Source organism: Crocodylus siamensis, chromosome 10 (assembly GCF_052110815.1).
Source record: "Crocodylus siamensis isolate JL-2025a chromosome 10, ASM5211081v1, whole genome shotgun sequence".
In the NCBI taxonomy this organism is placed as follows: domain Eukaryota; kingdom Metazoa; phylum Chordata; order Crocodylia; family Crocodylidae; genus Crocodylus; species Crocodylus siamensis.
Genome location: NC_143404.1, coordinates 42,490,528 through 42,511,339, shown reverse-complemented (window position 1 = coordinate 42,511,339; position 20,812 = coordinate 42,490,528). Strand labels below are relative to the sequence as shown.

Below are 20,812 nucleotides of genomic sequence, written 5' to 3'. Positions count from 1 at the left end.
GGAGAGTGAAATTGACCAAACAATGTCCCATACATCTGCGAGGCTTGGGGTGTGGTACAGGGGTGGTTGGAGCCATGCATAGCCCATAAGGCTGGGGTGCACCAAGTCACCCAAACTAGAACAGAGACCGAGATCCATCAGAGCACTGTGTCAGAGGGGACCAAAAGGCATCCTCCCTTGTACATAGTCAACGTCAAAGACATGGTGGGCGAGATGTGAGGGTGCTTTTAATATCACATTGGCATGGTAGGGGGCGCTAGGGGAGATCATGGCCACCCCTAGGACCCCACGCTGCTACACGTTCCATTCTGTCGAAACACTTTGCCATTTCGATGTTTTGCCCATAGGATATAAAAGGGAAGGTTGAAACAGGCTATAACTTCGTAATTTCTGGCCAGATTTGGATGAATCTTGTAGGAATGGTAGCCCCTTCTGAGGGTATAAAGCATGCCAAGTTTCAAGAAGATACGTGCAGGGGGACTGGAAAAACTGTATGTGTTAAGCCACAGCAGGGTGAAAACTGCAGGCATGTTAGCCCCTGTGGAGGCCACAAAACCTGCCAAGTTTCAAGGAGATGGGTGCATGGCTTTAGGGAAACTGCACCTCAAGCTGTGGATAAACAAAACCCATGACATGGGTGACACTGTGTGTGTTAAGGCGTAGCAGGGTGAAAGCTGCAGGCCTGCTAGCCCCTGCTGAGACCACAAAGCCTGCCAGCTGTCAAGGAGAAGTTCTGGGTTTTGGGGCCCTGCACCTCTGGCCACTGGGAAGCAAAACTCGTGTCTGTTTTGGGGTGGGGGGGGACCACTGCAGGCCTGGCTGCTAGGCCTGCTGTGGCCACAAAGCCTGCCAGCTGTCAAGAGGATAGGTGCAGGGGGGTTCTCGGGCCTTGCACCCCTAGCTGCTCCACTGCTGAGAGGGGACTTGGTAGCAGCTTACTGCTACATCAGAAGCATACATCTAGGGCTTGGTGAGCAACTGTTCACCATGGCACCCTTGGGGAAAACTAGGAATAATGGTCACGAAGTCCTGGGAGATGATTTCAGGCTCAACATTAGGCAACAATACTTCACAACTAAGGTGTCCAGACTGTGACCATTACTCCAAGCTTTTCCCAAGGGTGCCCTGGTGAACCGAGCCCTAAATGTAAGCTTCTGATGTAGTGGTAAGCTGCTACCAAGTCCCCTCTCAGCCTTCTCTTTTTCAGGCTGAAGAGTCCCAGGTCCCTCAGCCTTTCCTTGTATGGCTTGCTGTGCAAGTCTCTGATCATATGGGAGCCCTTCTCTGGACACTCTCAGGTTTTACCACATCCTTGTTAAGGTGTGGAGCCCAGAACTGGACGCAGTACTCCAGCTGCAGTTTAACCAATGCTGCGAAGAGCCAAGTAGAGCAGGACAATCACTTCTTTGCAATGGTTTTGCTGGAGATGCATCAATTGATGCATGCCAGTGTATTGTTGGCTCTGCTGGCTACAGCATTGCACTGCTGGCTTATGTTCATACTGTGGTCAATTATTACCCCCAGGTCTGTGGTGGCAGGTAATGGGGGATCATCAGTCCTGCTGCTTGATGAGAGGCAGCAGTTGCACAAGCACCCATGACATGAGTTTTGCCTGTCCGCAGCTAGGGGTGCAGGGCCCCAGAACACCCCTGCACCTATCTCCTTGACAGCTGGCAGGCATTGTGGCCGCAGCAGGTCCTAGCAGCCAGGCCTGCAGTAGCGTCCCCTCCCCCATGCCCCAAGACAAACACAGTTGCATAAGCACCCATGTCACGAGTTTTGCCTGTCAGCAGCCAGAGGTGCAGGACCCCAGAACCCCTGAACCTATCTCGTTGACAGCTAGCAGGTTTTATGGCCTCAGCAGGGGCACCATCCCTGCAGCTTTCACCCTGCTGCGCCTTAATGCACAGTGTCACCCATAACATGAGTCTTGCTTGTCCACAGCTTGAGGTGTAGTTTCCCCCAAACCCCTGCACCTATCTCTTTGAAACTTAGCAGGCTTTGTGACCTCCACAGGGGCTAGTACTGCATTTCTGCAAGGTTTAACCCCACTGTGCCTTTAACCCCAGAAATGACAAAAATTATAGGCTGTTTCAACCTTCCCCATTATAGCCTAATGGCGAAACGTTTCTGCTTGCCTCATTTTGTTTAGAGGCTGTTTCGACCATATCTGTTTTGTTTCAATTTTGGTGTTTCAACCTTGAAATGCGTCAAAACAGCATCGAAAAAAACTGGTGGCAAAATTTCGCACAGCCCTAATGCACATAGCTGCCAGGCAGGTTGGAGAGTAGCTGTCACGGGTAAGGAGGGGAGGGGGATTGAGACCCCCATACAGAGGCTCGGGTGGGGTGGGGGCTACTCTCCGCTGCTGTGTGCATTCCTGGGGGAGACCCATGCCCCCCAGATCTTTGTGCAGGGTGGGCTCAAGCTGGGGGGCTGCTCCCCACTGTTGTGCACTCCTGCGGAGCAGGGGGGACCTGTGTCCTCCAGATGTGTGCATGGGGCAGGCGTGTGCTGCCTGATTTGGGCTTATGCTCCCACCCTGTTGTCCTCCCTTGGAACCTCTGTGGTCTGGCATGTGTGACCCAGCTGCCACTGCAAGCTCTGCGCTGCTCACATCCCCTGTGTGCAACTCCACTCTGATGTTCAGGCAGGGGACTCCTTGCTAGGGCAGCTGCATCAGCAGGGCCAGAGGGGGGAGGGGGAGTGAGGGGTCCCAGGATGGGTGTGGGGGGCCTTTCATTTTAACCATGAATTGGGGGGGGGGGGGGTTATCAGAGAACTAGCCAAATGCCTGTCATGAATGACAAATTTCAAAGGACCGCTTACATGGCTGACCCCAAAGGGTGGCCCTGCCCCTCCCCTTTCTGTTGCCTCTCACTGCCAAACCACAGCTCCCCCAGCCCTGCTGCTGCTCACCCCCAGCCCTCTGACCCCAGCTCTGCCAGTGCCCCTCTGGTGCCAAACTGCAGTACCTTCCCCCTTGGGCCCCGCTGGTACCCCTCACTCTTGACCCACAGCCCCCTGGCACTGCCATTGCCCCCTGCATTCCCAACCAAGAGTCACCTGCCCCGTCAGCCCTGCTGGAGGGGCCCTAGCTGTCCCTGGCCTGACCCAGCTGGAGCACAGTGGCACCGATTCATACAGGTGGCAGTGGAACGTGTCTGGCCCCAGCACGGGCCAAGGGAAGAGGAGGGGAGGCTTGTGGCTGTACTTGCTTTGGGATGAGGCTACCGTACCACACCAGGCAGCCTGGCCACGGCCCCCTCCCCTTCCTTCCTTCCCACTGCCTCACCCCCTTGCAGTGTCTTGTGACTGTTTGGGTCTAGAGCACAGTGCCCCTGTGCTGCTGGCCAGCCATGGAGCTGCCACCATTCTGCCTCTGGCCCTGTGCTCCCCCCTCCCCCCCCCCCCCCAATCTGGCTCCATGCGCACCCCCTCCTTGCCCATCCACTCCAGTGCCTCAGTCCCTGCTATTGTTATGGGAGGGAGGGGAGCGGGGATGGAACTCCACCATTACTTCTCACTGAGCCCCGTTTCACCCTCTCCGTCCCCCTCTGCCTCCCAGGAGCAAGGCCAGGGCCAGGGAGAGGGGTGAGGACAGCAGCGCTGGGCTTACCACCCACACTCCTTGGAGGCAGAGGGGGATGGCACTGCCATGACAGTGAGGACTGATGGGCTGGGCAGGGGGTGAGCCAGTGCTGCTGGTCTCGTGCCCCCCACTCCAGTCTCTCAGTCCCTGCTGTCATGGCGGCACTTCTGTCTGTGCAGAGCACTCTGGTTAGTTGTTTCAGTAAGCATTGTGATTGGCTGTCAGGACAACAGATCAGAGTGCAGATAAAGAGTTGTGGACAGACTAAGACTTTTATAATATTAGAATTTGCAATTTTCTTATCGGGGGAAACCAGGATCCCTGCTGATCAGACACCATTTTCTGTAAGGATTCTGCAGTATTAAGTATCCAACCCCTCTGGCTTCACTGTATAAAAATATCAGCAGCACCTCAGTGACTAATGGGGAAAAAAAAGGTCCAAAATTCTATCGTCTTTTTATTTTTTACTATAACAACAAATGGATAGTAAGCAATAAATGAAAAACTTACAAGGTAAATATGAAAGACCACAATATATATGCATTATATTCTTCCTCTGTGGTGAATAAACTGCAAATCAGCTGCCACCTCCATTGGAACTACTTATATTTTGAGTTCGTGAAAAGGGAGCAGAAAAGGGGAGGATGGAGGGGGGAAGCTGTTCCTGGAAAATTCTTCTCCATTTCAGGTCTAAATGCTCAGTTCTTGACGTTTGCACCTGAGACTCCAGTTTATGCAGGATTCATTGCTCTTAGTGTGGCTATTCAAATCTGAGAGCAGCTCTCATTTAACACAGATTGAATCTGCCTCCCCTGGAACCTCTGGATGAATCTAACACACTTGTTATATTTCTCCCAGCAGGTGCTCATAGCAGGATGCACATTCTCTGGTTAAGAAAGTCATGAAAAATGCCCCTTAATTGCTTTTTCCTGGAACACTGGATAGATGTGTTACCCCTCTGCCAGGAGACAGAGCTCACCCAGCCCTGATGCATCACTGTTTTTATTTTTACTTTTAAAAGGACTGTCTGTTTCAGTCAACCAGACCCTGTCTCTCTTCACAGAGTTCTCACTGAACTCTCTGCTCTGGACCCCAGCTGTCAAGTGTAAATTAGACATCCCTGTATAGGGGAAAAGCTCATTCCCAGCAAGCTGCACTCTCACTATTTGTCTTGAGGGTTCCTGATATTCCTAGTTACTGTCTTGGCCTATAGAAAAAGAGCCAATCTGTGCTATAGCCAGAGCCTCACTTTGAACTGGATATTGGTATTGGATGTTGTTGGGCTTCTTTATGAAGTTTGTGTACCTGATAGATTTGTTCAGTTATGTGCACAGTAGAGAGGGCATCCCAGTGCCATACCACATGCTTTGATGAATATTGTCTACCACAGCAACTAGGGGCCCAACTGTAGCAACATCTAATCTTAGATAAGAGCAGAGCTTCTGACTGATAAGAAGCCCAGGAGATATTTCTAGCCTTCTAAAATGAGTTTTCTTGGGATAAAAGTTAAGGGCCCTTTTGAAACAACTGAAAATAGTTCAGAACGTCACAAAAGAAAACTTTGTTACACTTGCTGTATTGTCCTTGCAAAAAGCTGCTTGCAGATGATTTTTACTCTCTTATACCTTTCATATAAAGTAGCTGACATATTTCCTTGTCTTTCTTTTAAACAAAGCAACTAGATACTCTTAGAAACAGAATCTTTAAATAATGCAAGTAAGAGGCTGTAAGTCTGATTTTTTCAGCTCAAAAAGTTCAATATATACACACTAAGTTAGAACCTTGGTGGTACCTCTCCATCCACAAGGATCACTGTTCACCTCCGCTACAGGACTGAAAACTAGGGGATAGAGATTTTTTTGGGCTGGTACAGATGGCCAATTTTTAAAAAGCCATGTTGTATGATACCAATTGCCAGTATGCAGATGGGCAGCTTGGAGAGCAGTGTGGGCTGCTGGTAAGTCTGTTGTAGGGGATGAGGGAAGGGGTGAGGGGGGGCATATTGAGGCTCCGGTGGTGAAGGAGGAAGTGGGGCTGGGGCAGGCACTGCACAGCCAGGGTGTCCCGCAGGGTGGAGCTGTGAGCTGCTCCCTGGGGGGGCACATGGGAGGGTATGGATCTGCATGTGGGGTGAAGGCTGGCTGCTGCTGTTGGCTGGGGCCAGGGGTGGCACTTGGCTTTTCCCAGTGGGGGACTGGGCCAGGCTGTGCTCGGGGCGGGCAGCAGCCACACTGGAATAGGGGCTGGGGGGAGGGGGCCGGGCTACAACTATCCCAAAATTTGCTGTAGTCCCCACAACCCTTTCTCCCAGTGCCACCTCTGCCTGCCCTGAGCACAGCCCAGCCCCCTTGCTGGGAAGAGCGTAGCACTGCCCCTGGCCCTAGCCTGCAGTGGCAGTCTACCCTCATCCCACATGCAGATCCAGGGGCACATGTCCCCCATGCCCTCCCAGAGCGCATGCAGTGGCGGGAACCCCACCCCGTGCCCCTAGGACAAACCACTTGCAGCTTTGTCCTGTACCCTGCCGCAGCTGTGCAGCCCCTGCCTCAGCCCCAACCCCACTCCCTCCCTCACTGCAGGGGCCTCGATCTGCCCCTCCCATGACCCTTCCCTCACAACAGATTTACCAGTCAAACCCATCTGATCTCTACACTGCTGGGCTGTGTTCCTGGCCACTTGCATGCTGCACTGGGGCTGCGCTCGTGGCATTTATCGGTGATTATCGACCACATCAGCCCAAAAAGGCTGATTGCCGATGCTGTCAATTTTCCGTATATCAGTGCTGATCTGATATGGGACCGATGTATTGATGCACCTCTACTGAAAGTAGAGTTAAAAATGTGGTCCTTCAAAAGCTTTTGTTGTCTTTTTTTTTCAAGTTAAAAAATGCATGGTCTCTTACCTGCCATTAAATTAATCACTTGCAGCTTACTCATTCCAGGTAGTGAATATGGGGCAAATTTAATGGGGACACATCTCTGCCAAATTATGAACTTCAGCTTGTGTTGTGTCTTGTTGCATGCCAGTATTGGACTGTATACTTGGCAACTGCTCTACTTGGGAAAGCTGTGTGACAATCAGTAAAAGATTGAGTACCATTAAGACCACAGCTTGAAGTCACTGACTTTGTGCCATTAACTTTGTGTCACCTCCAGAAGAGGGACCCTGAAGTCCTATCACTGGAGGGACCTTTTTCCAACACAGTCTGCTTCACAGCTGCACCTGTAGATGCTGTGAAGCTACAGTTGTAGAGCTGTTCACCTACAGAACCAGCTGAACAAGCTCTTGGCATGTTGCTGCCATCTTCAAGAGGAGCGTGTTCTGGAAGTTAGCCCATTCACAAGGAATAATATTTTCTGCAGAGGGGCTTTTTATTTGGGCAGGCCTCCAGCAGGCACACTTAACCTTTAGGCGTTCTGGGGAATTTGTTCTATGTTGTACTGTTTTATTTTAGTAATTTTATCTGTTTTTACTTTTATTGTAAGCTACCTTCAGTTTTTTTGCAGAGCATGGCATAAATCTAATAAATAAGCCAGCAAAGTCATATATATTTAACACTGAAGGGTTAAAATCTAATTGCACTCTTTCTCTGTGGGCTTTGAATGTTGTTCACCAGGAAAGGGAGACTAGACTGGTCCATTTCATCTCTGGCTCTATCTTACTTATCTGCTCTGACTTATGATCAGTGAGGATTCAGGGGAAGCTTACAATTTGATTCAGTTACGTAAGTCCATTTGTATTCTTATTGGGTTTGTAAACCTTTGTTTTGTTTCACTATTTATGTAGAGTCTAAGTTTTTAGTTCAAATCTAAGCTGTGGTGACAACGGGTTTTATTCTCAGGGAATACCTGGTTTATTTGGAATTCTAAAAGAAGAGAAGCAACTTTTTTTGACTTGTGATATTTTGTTGGACCAACTGCATTGTTCTTGTAAGCTAGTCATGCTCAGGATCTCCACAGCTGTCAGTAGCTAAAATTGAACTCTGTCTCTTGACTTCTGATTTTTTTCCTTTTAAACTAGACTACAGGTGCTGTAAATCTCCTGATGTCTGTTCTTTGTTGCTCTGTAAATTAGAGCCAGAAGCTAGAGATTATGGTCTTTTATCACTCTACAGTTCATCTCCCTAGGATCACTGCAAGAGAATTTTTCCCCTAGTTGAGTTGTCTTGCACAGGAACTTACACACTTGAACAAATTTGGTTTCTGGAATTTATTAAATTATTCTACTGTAAGTCTTTTATGGGTGCTTTTGCTGGAGAAGCAGCTTGCTGAAGCCTGCTGTTCCAGCTCCCTTCTCAAACAAGCCCCAGCGCAGCTTCTCTGGCCTTCACCTGTACACGCTCTTCTTGAAGATGGCAGCAACATGCCAAGAGCTTGTTCAGCTGGTTCTGTAGGTGAACAGCTCTACAACTGTAGCTTCACAGCATCTACAGGTGTAGCTGTGAAGCAGACTGTGTTGGAAAAAGGTCCCTCCAGTGATAGGACTTCAGGGTCCCTCTTCTGGAATTAATTTGTAAATACTTACTATGACCCAAAATAAGAGTCCTTTGTAACCTCAAAGGATTGTGATATATTGCTGGGTCCTTATGAGAAGCCATGTGTTGAAAAATCATGCATGAATAGCAACACTGTCGTCATCTTGGTATAGGCTGTTATTACTGTGTAATGAAGTAGCTTTAATTCTAGTCAGACATTTCTCTTAATCAGGGCTATCCAACTTCTAGGTAGCCAGGAGAGCATGCAGTATGGGCTGCAGACCTGGGGGCTGCACACCTCAGAGGCTACTCCCTTCCCACTATGCACACAGCCCTGCTGTGTCCATTCCTGCCACATGCATTGCACCATGTGTGCCTCCCCAGGAAAGGGTTGGGCTTGTTCTCCAGAGCTTCGTCTTGCTGCCTTTCTTTTCTGTGATGCCTTTCAGCGACTTGCCAGCCATGTCTTGACAGGATAAACTGACACAAGCTCAGCCTCTTGCGGCATTGTAGCTTTTGAACACCAGGTCTGTGTCTGCTCATGGGTACCCCAAGTTTGCTTTAGCTATGCCAGTTAGCTCTGGGCCCACTGTCCAGGACCAGAGGCTTCCATTACAGTGGGACACACTCTCTTGGTGCAGGGTCACCAACCTCGAGTCAGATTGTCCACTTTACTGCCTCAGTTCTTCCAGGTCCAGCGTACAGTCAGTCTCTCATCATGCTCATTCCCATCTGCCATTGCTAGTTTCCTGCTGCACTCAGATGTGGTGAGGCCACATCTGAAGTACTGTATTTAGTTTTGGGCCCCCCACTACAGAAAGGATGTGGACAAATTGGAGAGAGTTCAGAGGAAGGCAACAAAAATGGTGATGGGGTTGGGGGACATGACTTGTGAGGAAAGACTGAGGGAACTGAGCTTATTTAGTCTAAGGAAAAGGAGACTAAGAGGGGATTGAATAGCAGCCTTCAACTACATAAATCGTGGTTCAAAAGAAGATGAAGTGTCCAACCTTTTTGAATGTGGGGCCAGATCATGAACTTCTTATCACCCACCGGGCCTGCCAGCCATAGTCAGCAACCTCACAGGAAGTGGTATCACATCAGGAAGTGATGTCACGTGACCTTTGACACCAATGAAGTTGCAGGAAGTGACAATCAAATGGGTCTGGAAGCGTGGCTTAAAATCCAAAATAAAAACAATATAAAAGCAAGAATAAAATAATATCAAACACTTGACTAAAATAAACACTTTTGCTTCTATTCACTTCTCAATGAATGATAGAAGCATAATGCAAGTTGACGGATCAAATGTGGAAAAGATATCAGCCAGAGTGGAAACGAATCAAAGCAACAAAATATGGGCATTTTTGAGAATAATCTTCAAGAAGATTTACATTTATTGAATTAATAACTTGTTAGTAACATATCTTTAACAAGTTGAACCCCCAGTCCCCCACAAGGAGAAACAGAAGCAAACACAATCCAAACTCTAGACAGTACTTTTACAAAGACTTTTACCTGCTCCAAATTTGAGTTGGAGCCCAGATCATTCATGCTTTATTCTTGAGCATATTGTTGCCGGCGCAAGGTGCCCGAGGGAGGCAACAATTGGGTTCGTTGCCCGGTGTGCGTCATCCCAATAAACACACTGGGGGGAGAAGTAGACAGAGTTTATTTGAGCTCAAGTAAAAGGCGCAGGGAGACTGTATGGTCTCAAATCCTGCGCCCCTAGCCCTGCAACTGTGTATATTTATACCCTGGTCACTTTCTGCAGTAGTTTTCCACTAGTTAGCTTCTACCACCCCCTTCCCTCCTCCCTTCTCTCTCTGAGCGGTATCCTTGCATTCCACAGATAACAGTTTTAGGGAGTTTCAGCTTGTCTGCTACTCATCCTGTTTTTCCAGTATTACAGGAGGTTACAAAAAGTTTAAAGAAAGGGTTACAAAGGTTCAGGAAGGGGGAGGCCTGGCTCGCCTGGGCCTAGAGCAGAGGGGCTTCATCGACACTCATGGTCTTCCATCCCTCTGAGTTACCTAGGGTTATGCCCAGTGACACCAACAATATTGTTCAGTCTTAAAGGAGCATATAGCTCAGCTGCAGGGGGCTTTGCCACAGCTTTCTCTCCCTGGTGCAGCACGGCCAGCCCATCCCATGCCCTATCAAGCGGTGGCTACCCCATGTGCTGCTACACTTTCCTCCTACCTGTGCCAGCTGGTTCCAAAAAGGCAGGAGGCTTCACCACTGCTTCTGCTGTCTGGTGCCGATCTGGGCGGGTCTGTCCCATCTGGAGCAGTGTGCAGCTGAAGCTGGAATCCCACATGCTGCTGGGGATATGTATTAGATCTTAACTTGTGGCACTGGTTACTTGCATGACATGGAGCATTATAACTGTCTATGGCAGGAGGCCTCAACCCCCCAAACCTCTCAAATCAGGCAGAGTCATGGCATCTGGCTATGGGGCTCCCCATGGGTTGGGAAACTTGGCAGCAGGGGGACAGTGGCAATCCTGCCAGCCCTCCCCTGTTGCCAAATTTCCAAGTCCAGCATGGCCAGATTGAGGCCAGGCTGCCCCCTGGTTCTTCCTCCACGCAATGGAATCAGGCCACCACCATTCCTGCCTGTAACAGGGAATCCTGGCCCTGTTACTAAAGAGCAGGACAGCCCCTTTAAAGCCTCTTTAAAGGCAGAGTCTTTATAGCACAGGCAGCCAACACAAAGGGTGGATAAAGGACAATCTTGCAGTCAGGTTAGCTGCCTGGGGCTTCATGTGACCAGAAGAGGGCTCGGGCCAGAGTTTATATAAACCCTGGCCTTGAGACAGTTAAGGAAGCCAGCCCTGATAGTTGTGAAGTGCAGAGCTCCTGACAGCAGCACGGCAGGGCCCCCAAATCTAAAATGGGACTAGAAGTAAGCAGCTCTGCTGGCCTGGGAACAAGGAAGAGCTATCTTAGGCAGAGAGAGAGACTTGCAGACAAGTGGTCTTTGTTTTATGCAGTGGTCTTTATTTTATGTTAAGCCCAATGAGGATTTGTGTGCCTAGCAGAAGGCTGAAGCATTTTAATTTAAGTTAAAGGGATAGTTTGGGACTAAAAGGGTGGTTTGAAGACCCCATTAGTGTCCGAGGGGCACTTGATTTTCTTAAGCCCTACTGGGACCTGGCTCAAGGTAAAGCAGGTGCTGAAGCTGGCAAAGCGTGGGGCTGCAGAGGCTGAAGCAAGAGAGAGCTTGAGGCTATAAGCCCAGAGCCTGGAGCAGGGTGGAGACGGGTCAGAAACCAAGCACTTGAGGAGCAAGACCAGAGGCCAGGCCTAGAACAGCGGGCCTTTGCTGTGGAACCTGGGAAGGCTAAAACTCCATCAAAGTGAAGGAAGGCCTGAAGATGTAGGGACAAGTTTCCCACTCGATGGGTGACTCAAAACACCTGCAAGGCATGGGTCATGGTGTAGAGGTGGAATGGAGCCATGCCATTAACCGTAAGGCATTGAACCCCCGACACCAGGGGATTCTAAGTATAATATCAGGGCAACCTCCCGTACTTTAATAAACATGTGCATCAAGTGTGTGGCAGGCAAAAGAAGGGTAGACTGTCCCAAGAACAGGGTGCAAGGAATTTTCTTGGCCTCCAGGGGCTTCACGGCCACCCCCAGAGATGGCATTCTGTTACACTGCCCCATGTGAGGTTTTGCAAGCACATTCCCGTTTTATTTAGATCTGCACAACAACAGAAGAAAAGAAGAAGTGGGTGGGGCTAGGTCACAATAGGTGGCCCACATCAGCAAAAGGTTGCCAATCCCTGCCTTATAGTTTTGGTAATATTAAGGGAGTTTCAGCTTGGCTTAATGTCACCTATTATTGTTGGTCCATGATGACTAGAGAATGATATTTAGAAATTTGCTTTTAGAAATTGGCTTGCAGAACAGTGGTGCAGGGGAGTGGCAAGGGTTAATAGGTTTCTAAAATCTGTTTGTGGCAAAGATTCACATTCTCATCACTGTCAGACAAAGGGGCACATACATCCTGGAAAATTTTAAATGTAGCGACAAAACAGGCACTGTGTTACCTTAGAACCCACAACAAAATAGGAACATGCAGACTTAGCATCAGGTTATAGTGACCAGCTGTGACTTGTGGAGAAATCCCCGACTTTGATAGAATGACCAAGTTCGACCAGAGATGCCCAAATTAAGGTACCAGCAAATGACTAAATTAAGATGCATGCATGTGATGGGTTTAGGGAAACAGAGGATTATGCTGATGGGACAGAACATGAACAGCATAGTTTCATAGTAGCTAGGGTCAGGAGGGACCTGAACAGATCATCTAGCCTGACCCCCTGCCACAGGCAGGAATGAATGCTGGGTTCACAAGACCCCAGACAGGTGATCATCCAACCCCCTCTTGAATTTGCCCAAGGTAGGAGTGAGGACTACTTCCCTGGGAAGTTGGTTCCATATCTTGGCCACCCTAACTGTAAAATATTGCTTTCTGATCACTAACCTAAACCTATTCTCCATCAGCTTATTACCATTGTTCCTTGTCATCCCAGGTGGCGCTGGGGAAACAAGGGCTCTATCTATTTGCTGTTGATGCCGCCTGATGAGTTTGTAGGCGGCCACCAAGTCCCCCCTCAGCCTCCTCTTGCTGAGACTAAACAGGTTCAGGTCGCTCAGTCTCTCCTCATAGAGCCTGTCCTGTTGCCCTCTCACCAAGCAGGTGGCCCTCCTCTGAACCCTCTGCAGGCTGGCCACATCCCTCTTAAAGTATGGTGCCTGGTACTGGATGCAGTACTGCAACTGCGGCCTGACCACAGTCTCGTAGAGGGGGAGTATCACCTCTCTGGACTGGCTTGAGATGCATGTTTGGATGCATGACAAGGTATGGCTGGCCTTGCTGGCTGTGGTCTGGCATTGGTGGCTCATGTTCATGACCACCAATCAGTGGTACCTGGTTTATGAAGATTCATCTGGAGAAGGAGACTACAGGTGGGATCCTGAGGCCACCATGGGCAGTGGGCACACCACCAGCCCATCTTGCCCAACCCGTTGAGGGGGTGGGCATCAACCCCCAACCTCTGAGGCTGCTGATTGTAGTTCTTGTTTGAAGGACGAGGTAGCACTCACATACTGGCCAGATGTACAGACTCCCTGTGAAACCTTAAGACTGGTAGACAAGTAGTATTGTGTAATCATTTTGCTTACTTTGCTTGCATTAATCTTATTTGCTATTGCTGTGTATCAGTAAAATTCTCATATCTAACGGAGGTGTCATGGTCAAATTTAAATAGGTTGGGCCTGCCTGGAACAAGCTATCAGGACTGGTTCATAAACCCAGTGCCAACAGTCCGTAATTCTCAGGATCGCTGGCCCTTGGCATTTTTTTTTATGTTTAATCAGTCATATAATGAGACCCTGTCCCTTCACATGGGTGACCTAAGGGTGATGTTCTGTTTATGGGACTTCTCGTAGCTTATACCAAGGCAGTGTAATAATTTTCATACTTAGAATTTGACACTTTTATTCTCCAGAAATTGATTGACAACTGAGCATGAATACTTTCCTCTAAAATGTGTGAATTGCAGATCTGTTTTAGGCTCCATGTTGGGAGTATCCAAAATTTAGAGGAGCAAAGCTTAATGTTTTAAAGAGCCCTTCTTGGTTTATTAACAGTTGCTTGGGTGGTGAAGTAGATGGAATTTTGGTTCTGTCTTTTGAAGGCTTACACTTTGACTTGTGGGTGGAATATACAGATTCTGTTGTGCTACAGCCTCCAAAATGTTATTGGCAGTTCCTTGCAATTGAGGATGATTGTCTTATCTGTGAATCCAAAGATGGCTGATGAGGCCTATCTGTGATTGATAGGCTTTGTTGTACCTCGGGCACGTGTTTCCATGCAAGATGGGTAGGCTCTGGGTTCTTGATTCTGTCTGCTTTTTCCACTCCCACTTTTCCGTCTCCTGTTGTCATTGTAAGGTTTCAAAGAACTGAGATCCTTGCAAGCGGACTCTTCCAGCATTTGGGTTGGTCCTGGGTCATAGTCTTCCACGAGTTGATGTCAATGTTGCGTTTTTTTCAAGTTAGCCTTGAAGATATTGTTGAAGTGCTTTCTCTGCCCTCTTTTTGAGTGTATACCTTGACTGAGCAGGGAGAATAAAACTTGTTTCAAGAATCTGGAGCCAGGCATCCGGATGATGTGGCCAGCCCAGAGAAGTTGATGTCAGGTGATCATCACCTCAATGCTCGTGGTGTTTGCCTGTGAGAGAACTCTAATGTTAGTGCATCTCTTCCCACTGGAATTATAGCTGTTATAAGAGGGATTATGAGGACAATAAAAAGAGAGCATTAAACTTGGATGTGTATTTAGATCTTGACCTTCCTAGCTGAAAGTTTACTGTGTTAGCAAAGATATGTAAATATGGGAAATGATCAAGCCTCTGCAAATGGCTGGTGGGAACTTGGCTATCAGAAACTTGGAGAAGCAGAGGACAGCAGAATTGATGCGGGTGCTCGACCACCTGGGCGACAGCGATCATCGCCTGCTGGAATTCACCATTCAGCGCAAGGTGGCAAAGACATGCAGTAAGGCAGCGGCCCTAGATTTTAGGAGGGCAGACTTCAACAAGCTAAGGAGGATAGTTGGAGAAGCGCTGAGGTGCCGGAGGGGAGGGGAGCCAAGTATCCAAGGAGAGTGGTCACTCCTTAAGGAGACGATCCTCCAAGCCCAAAGGAAGGTAATCCCAACAAGGATCAAGGGGAGCAGGAGAGCACATGAGCCTCCGTGGCTTACCAAAAGCATCTGGGAATGTCTCCTTGCTAAAAAGGAGGCTTACACCCAATGGAAAGAAGGGTTCATCACCAGGGAGGACTATTCTGTAGTTGCTCGGGGATGTAGGGGGGTAGTTAGGAAGGCCAAGGCAGAGATGGAACTGGGACTAGCTTCCCAGATCAAGGACAATAAGAAGTCCATTTTTTAAATAAGTAGGGGGTAAAAAGAAGGTCCCGGGTAATGTAGGGCCCTTGCAGGACGCCATGGGAAACTTGGTTGTCACACCAGACGGCAAAGCTAACATGTTTAACGATTTCTTTGCATCCGTCTTCCTAAGTAGGGACCAGAACAGCCACCTCCCTGCTGGGCCCCCCTCAGGCCCTGGGGGAGGCACACCTGGGCCACAGGTTAGCAAGGATTTAGTTGGGGAGCTTCTGGAGGGGTTGGACGTATTCAAGTCAGCCGGCCCGGATGATCTCCACCCTAGAGTTCTAAAGGAACTGGCCGAGGTCATTGCAAGTCCCCAGGCACAACTTTATGAGCACTCACGGTGCTCTGGTGAGGTACCGGAGGACTGGAAGAGTGCCAACGTGGTCCCCATCTTCAAAAAAGGGAGGAAGGAGGACCCGGGAAACTATAGGCCGGTTAGTCTTACCGCAATCCTAGGCAAGCTGTTCGAGAAAATTATGCTGGCACGCATCCGGGAGGGGCCAGCAGGGGACTGCATGCTTAGGGGCAACCAACATGGGTTCATCAGTGGCAGGTCCTGTCAGACCAACCTAGTGGCCTTTTACGATCAGATCACCGGATCACTAGATGCAGGGGTAGCAGTGGATATAGTCTTCCTGGACTTCTGGAAGGCTTTTGACACTGTCTCTCACCCCGTTCTCATTAAGAAACTGGGGGGCTGTGGTGTAGACACCCACATAGTCAAATGGGTTGCCAACTGGCTGGTGGGCCGCACCCAGAGGGTGGTAGTGGATGGGTCCTTCTCAACCTGGAAGGACGTGGGCAGTGGGGTTCCACAGGGCTTGGGCCTGCACTGTTCAACATCGTCATCAGTGATTTGGATGAGGGGGTAAAAAGCACCCTGTTCAAATTTGCTGATGACACTAAGATGTGGGCGGACGAGAATAGGATGGATTTCAACACAGACAAATGCAAGGTGATGCACCTCGGGAGGAACAACTGGCACTATACCTACAGGTTAGGGAACTCCCCTCTTGTCAGCATGGAGGCGGAAAGGGATCTGGGGGTCATCATTGACTCCAAGATGAACATGGGCTGGCAGGCTGATCTGTATGTGATTTGTTAGTATATAAAGAAGTCTATGCTTTGCTTCTGTTGAGAACGAGCTGCCCCTTGCTGTTCTTCCATGGCCATGCAAAATAAAGCGCTTCTATTAGCCAAACAGTGATCCTGTCTGAATTTCCACATCAAGGCTTGGTGACATCAAACTGGCTAGCATCACGAATGAAAGGGACCTGGGGGTAATAATAGACCACAGTATGAATATGAGCTGTCAGTGCGATGCTGTAGCCAGGAGGGCAAATAATACTCTGGCACGCATCAGTCGATGCATCTCCAGCAAAACCAAGGAGGTGATTCTTCTGCTCTACTCAGCACTCGTGAGACCACAGCTGGAGTACTGTGTCCAGTTCTGGGCACCACACTTTAACAAGAATGTGGACAAGCTTGAGAGAATTCAAAGAAGGCTGAGAGGGGACCTGGTAGCAGCTTACTGCTATACTAGGGGAGTATATCAAGAGTTCGATGAGGAACTGTTCACCAGGGCACCCAAGGGGAAAACCAGGAGTAATGGCCACACACTCCTGGAAGACTGATCAAGCTTAACATTAGGAAAAAAAATTCTTCACAGTCCGGGTATCCAGACTGTGGAATAAGCTCTCTTCAGAGGTGGTGCAATCACCTACCCTGTAAATTCTCAAGAGGAGACTAGACAGTCACCTTGCTGGGGTCACCTGACCCCCAGTTATCTTTCCTGCTTGGTGCAAGGGGCTGGACCTGGTGATCTTCCGAGGTCCCTTCCAACCTATGAAAGTCTTGGGACCCTTCCCCCTAACCACTGACCTTTGCCACCATAAGTCTCTCCTTTTGTCCCCGAAAGTACTTCTTTTGGCAAGGGGTTTGCCATCAGAACCAGAAAAATACCAAATTATATTCTAAAAATCAAACATCTACTATGACATTAATTTGATTTTTAAAAAATATTGTCCTGATTTGTTTGTGTAGTATGCATAGAGGTGATTTGTATAATACCTTGAAATGAAGTCTTACTCTTGCATGTGTGTGTGTGTGTGTGTGTGTGTTGTTGGGGGGGGAATGTAGGTTTGTGGAGGGCTGTGGGTATGTGAGTATGTGGGGGAGGGTGTGGAGGTGGGCTTGTGGGGGAATGGATAGGTATAGGGGGTGGGTGTCGCTGTTTGGGGTGTGTGTATGGGGTTGGGGAGCATGTGGAGTTGTGTTGATATGTAGGCTGTGGGGGGCTGTGACGTGTGTGGGGAAGGTTCTGGCATGTCTGGAGGAGGAGGATGACCGGGGTGTGTGAGGGAGCGTGGTATGTGCATGGGGAGTGTGGTTGCCTACAGCCCCTGCAGCAGGCTGTGAGGCCTCGGGGTGCTCAGGGCCCACAGCAAGTGAAGCCTCTACCAGCGCTCCTGCCACCTCTTGCCCCGGGGGTGCCAGTGTGGGCCCTGTGCTCTTCTTCCCTCCCCCAATCCTGTCTTCCACCACTGCCCTTCTGCCACTTCCCTACGTTCCTTATCATAGAATTATAGAATCGCAGAATCAATGAGTTGTAAGGGACCTAGACAGATCATCTAGTCTGGCCCCCTGCCATGGGCAGGAAGGAGCACTGGGGGTGGCAGGGGTCATAAGACCCCAGCCAGGTGCCTATCCAGGCTCTCCAGGGAAGGTGAGAGCACCACCTTTCTGGGAAGCCTATTCCAGGCTCTGGCCACCCTTACAGTGAAGTAGTTCTTCCTAATATCTAACCTAAACCTATCCTCCCTCAGCTTGTGGCCATTGTTCCTGGTGACTCCAAGGGGGGCCCTGGTGAACAGACTTTCCCCGAGTCCCTGCTGGTGGTCCCTGATAAGGTTGTAGGCAGCCACAAGATCCCCCCCCCCTCAGTCTCCTCTTGCAGAGACTGAAGAGATTCAGGTCCCTCAGCCTCTCCTTAGCCCCAACCAGATTTGAGCCCTGGGGCTCAGTGCTGCCCTCACATGTCAGAATTGCATCGTGGGGGTCAGTGCTGCCCCCACCTGGCCCTGTGCTAGGATCAGGTATCCAATCCAAAATTCAGGGCACAGGGCTTCCTATAGGTATGGAAATTTGGCATCAGGGAAGCAGTACCACTGCCCCCTGATCACAATCAGTTGTGCCAAACAAGGCTACCCATGCCTCTTGTGGCAGTCCTGCTACAGGTTGGTCACCCCTGCTCTAGGCAAGGCCTAAGCAGTGCTGAATAGGGTAGAAATATTGTCTTCTATGTCTTAGGTGGGAGCCCTGTTACTGAGTCAGGTCAAACAGAAGGTAAGAATCACACACCGGGTTGAAGGCTGAGTGATTAGCCCAGCATGGCCAGGATAAATTTGGTGGTGGGGCATAGGCATTTTGTCTTCGGGCACCAGAAGACTTGCATGAGGCAACCAAGACTCAGAAGAGAAGAGTGCAAGGAGCTGGACTCATGACTGCAGCACACCAGGACCACAGGACTCTGGATGGTGGAGGATCAGCAACAGGACTAGGTACTTACCTGGAAACAGCAGCATCTGTCCAGAGAAGAGCCGTGGCTCTTTGAAGTGGCTTGGTGGGAAGCCAGGAGAAAAGTAGAGGTCCCCGAGGCTGGAGGTGGCTAGAAGAACTAGACTACGCCCCTACTCGGTGGGATAAAACAGCAGCCTTGAGCATGGCGGCACAGACAGTGAGGGAGCAGCTGGGGCCACTTCCAGCACAAGGCATAAGCTGCAGATGTGCAGAATGTGCCGCACTAATGAGGCAATTAGCAACCAGGACTGTAGTGATTATAATGCATCTTTGAGGCATCTGGCACTGGTTCCCTTATTGGCAGCCTGGGCTTCCCTTGCTAGTGAAGTAACTAGCAAGGCTCTTGCTGTTCACCAAATCTCCTGCTGCGCAATAAAGCTAAAGTGTGAGAAATCACTATCTGGGTGACTTTACTAACTCTGTGCAGGGCAATGTCACTGAATCCCTCTTGTTATCTTTCAATCTAAGTTGTGGCAGGCGAGTACAGAGGATGACAGAATTAGCAATCGCAACCTGCTCACGATGTCATATACTTGGATTTCAGAAAGGCCTTTGACTTGGTCTCCCATAATGTCCTTATGGTAAAGTTGGGGAACTGCAGCCTCAGCAACTTAATGGTCTGGTGGCTATAAAACTGGCTCTGAGGCAGGACCCAGAGAGTATTAGTAGACGGAACTGAGTCAGCGTGGCACATGGTGACCAGTGGCGTGCCTCGGGTTTCAGTACTTGGACCAGTGCTTTTCAACATATCAATGATTTGGATTTGAGTGTTAAAAGCGTACTGGCAAAGTTTGTGGATGACACCAAATTATAGGGAAGTGCGGTCATGCTGGAGGATAGGCTGAGGATACAGGCTGACCCGGAAAGGCTTGTAAGGTAGGTGGATCAAAATCTGATGACATTTAACACCGAGAAATGTAATGTGCTCCATTTGGGGAAAAAAATTATCCACAACACACAGGCTTGGTGGTGCTACACTTGCTAGCACCACATCTGAAAGAGCCCTGGGGGTGTGGGGGGGCAGTGTGATAGACCAGAAAATGAACATGAGTCATCAATGCGATGCCGTAGCCAGCAAAGCAGACAAGACACTGACATACATCTACTGGTGACATCCTTAGTCTTGCTTGGGATGCAGTCTTCTGCTCTGCTCTGCTCTGCTCTGCTTTGGTGGGGCCGCAGCTGGAGTACTGTGTCTGGTTCTGGGCGCTGCACTTCAAGAAGGATGTGGAGAAGCTTGAGAGAGTCCAAAGGAGGGCTATGCATTTAATTAGAGGTCTGGAGAGCAGGCCATACAAGGAGAGGCTGAAAGACATGGGACTGTTCAGCCTGGAGAAGAGAAGACTTAAAGGGGACTTGGTGGCAGCCTATAAGTATATGAGGCATGCACATCAGGACCTGGGGGAGCATCTGTTCAGCAGGGCACCCCAGAGGAAGATTAGGAATAACGGTCATAAATTACTAGAGGATCACTTTAAATTAGACATAAGGAAAAACTTCTTTACAGTCCAAGTGTCCAGGGTTTGGAACAGACTTCCCCAGAGGTGGTACAATCACCTATTCTGGAAATCTTTAAAATGCATCTGGACACTCACCTTGCTCAAGTTACATGACTCCAGTAGTTTTTCCTGCCCAAGCAAAGAGGGGCTGGACCTGATGATCTCATGAGGTCCCTTCCAGCCCCTAACATCTATGAAGCCCTCCTTTTCTATTCTTTTTCTCCTGATCACTCTTCATTTCTGGGTACTGTTGATTAGTTTTCCTGTGGTTGTCATACTGCCCATGTTCTGCCCTGTTAGCCTAACCCTTTGTTTCTTTAAACACATCGTGTGTACGCAGTTTAATTTGCTTGTTTGCCAGTACCATAATTTGGTCGTTCCCAGTCTCCTAATTTAGTTATTTCACCAAAAACAGGGATTGTTTGCCATGTTACAGCTAGACATTGTGACCTAATGCTTATTTTTGCATGTTCTTGTCTTGTTAAGGGTTTTCAGGGAACATTGTCGTTGTTTTTGCTGCTGCATGTTTTAATTTCCCAGGATGTATGTGCCTGCCTGTATGCTGACTTTGGACTCTTAGATGCTAAAATGTGAAGACATGAAACTTTACCACAAACAAACTTTAGAAACCAGTTAATCCTTGCTGTTTGCCTGGACCATCATTTGCCAGCTTCTAAAAGCAAATGTCTAAATATC

General features: G+C 49.1%; 1 protein-coding gene across 23 annotated transcripts in view; it reads left to right on the top strand.

Moving 5' to 3' along the window:
• Positions 1-20,812, top strand: part of NDRG3 (NDRG family member 3) — an 87,668-nt gene that overhangs the window by 4,040 nt on the left and 62,816 nt on the right. The gene's annotated exons all lie outside the window — the stretch shown is intronic.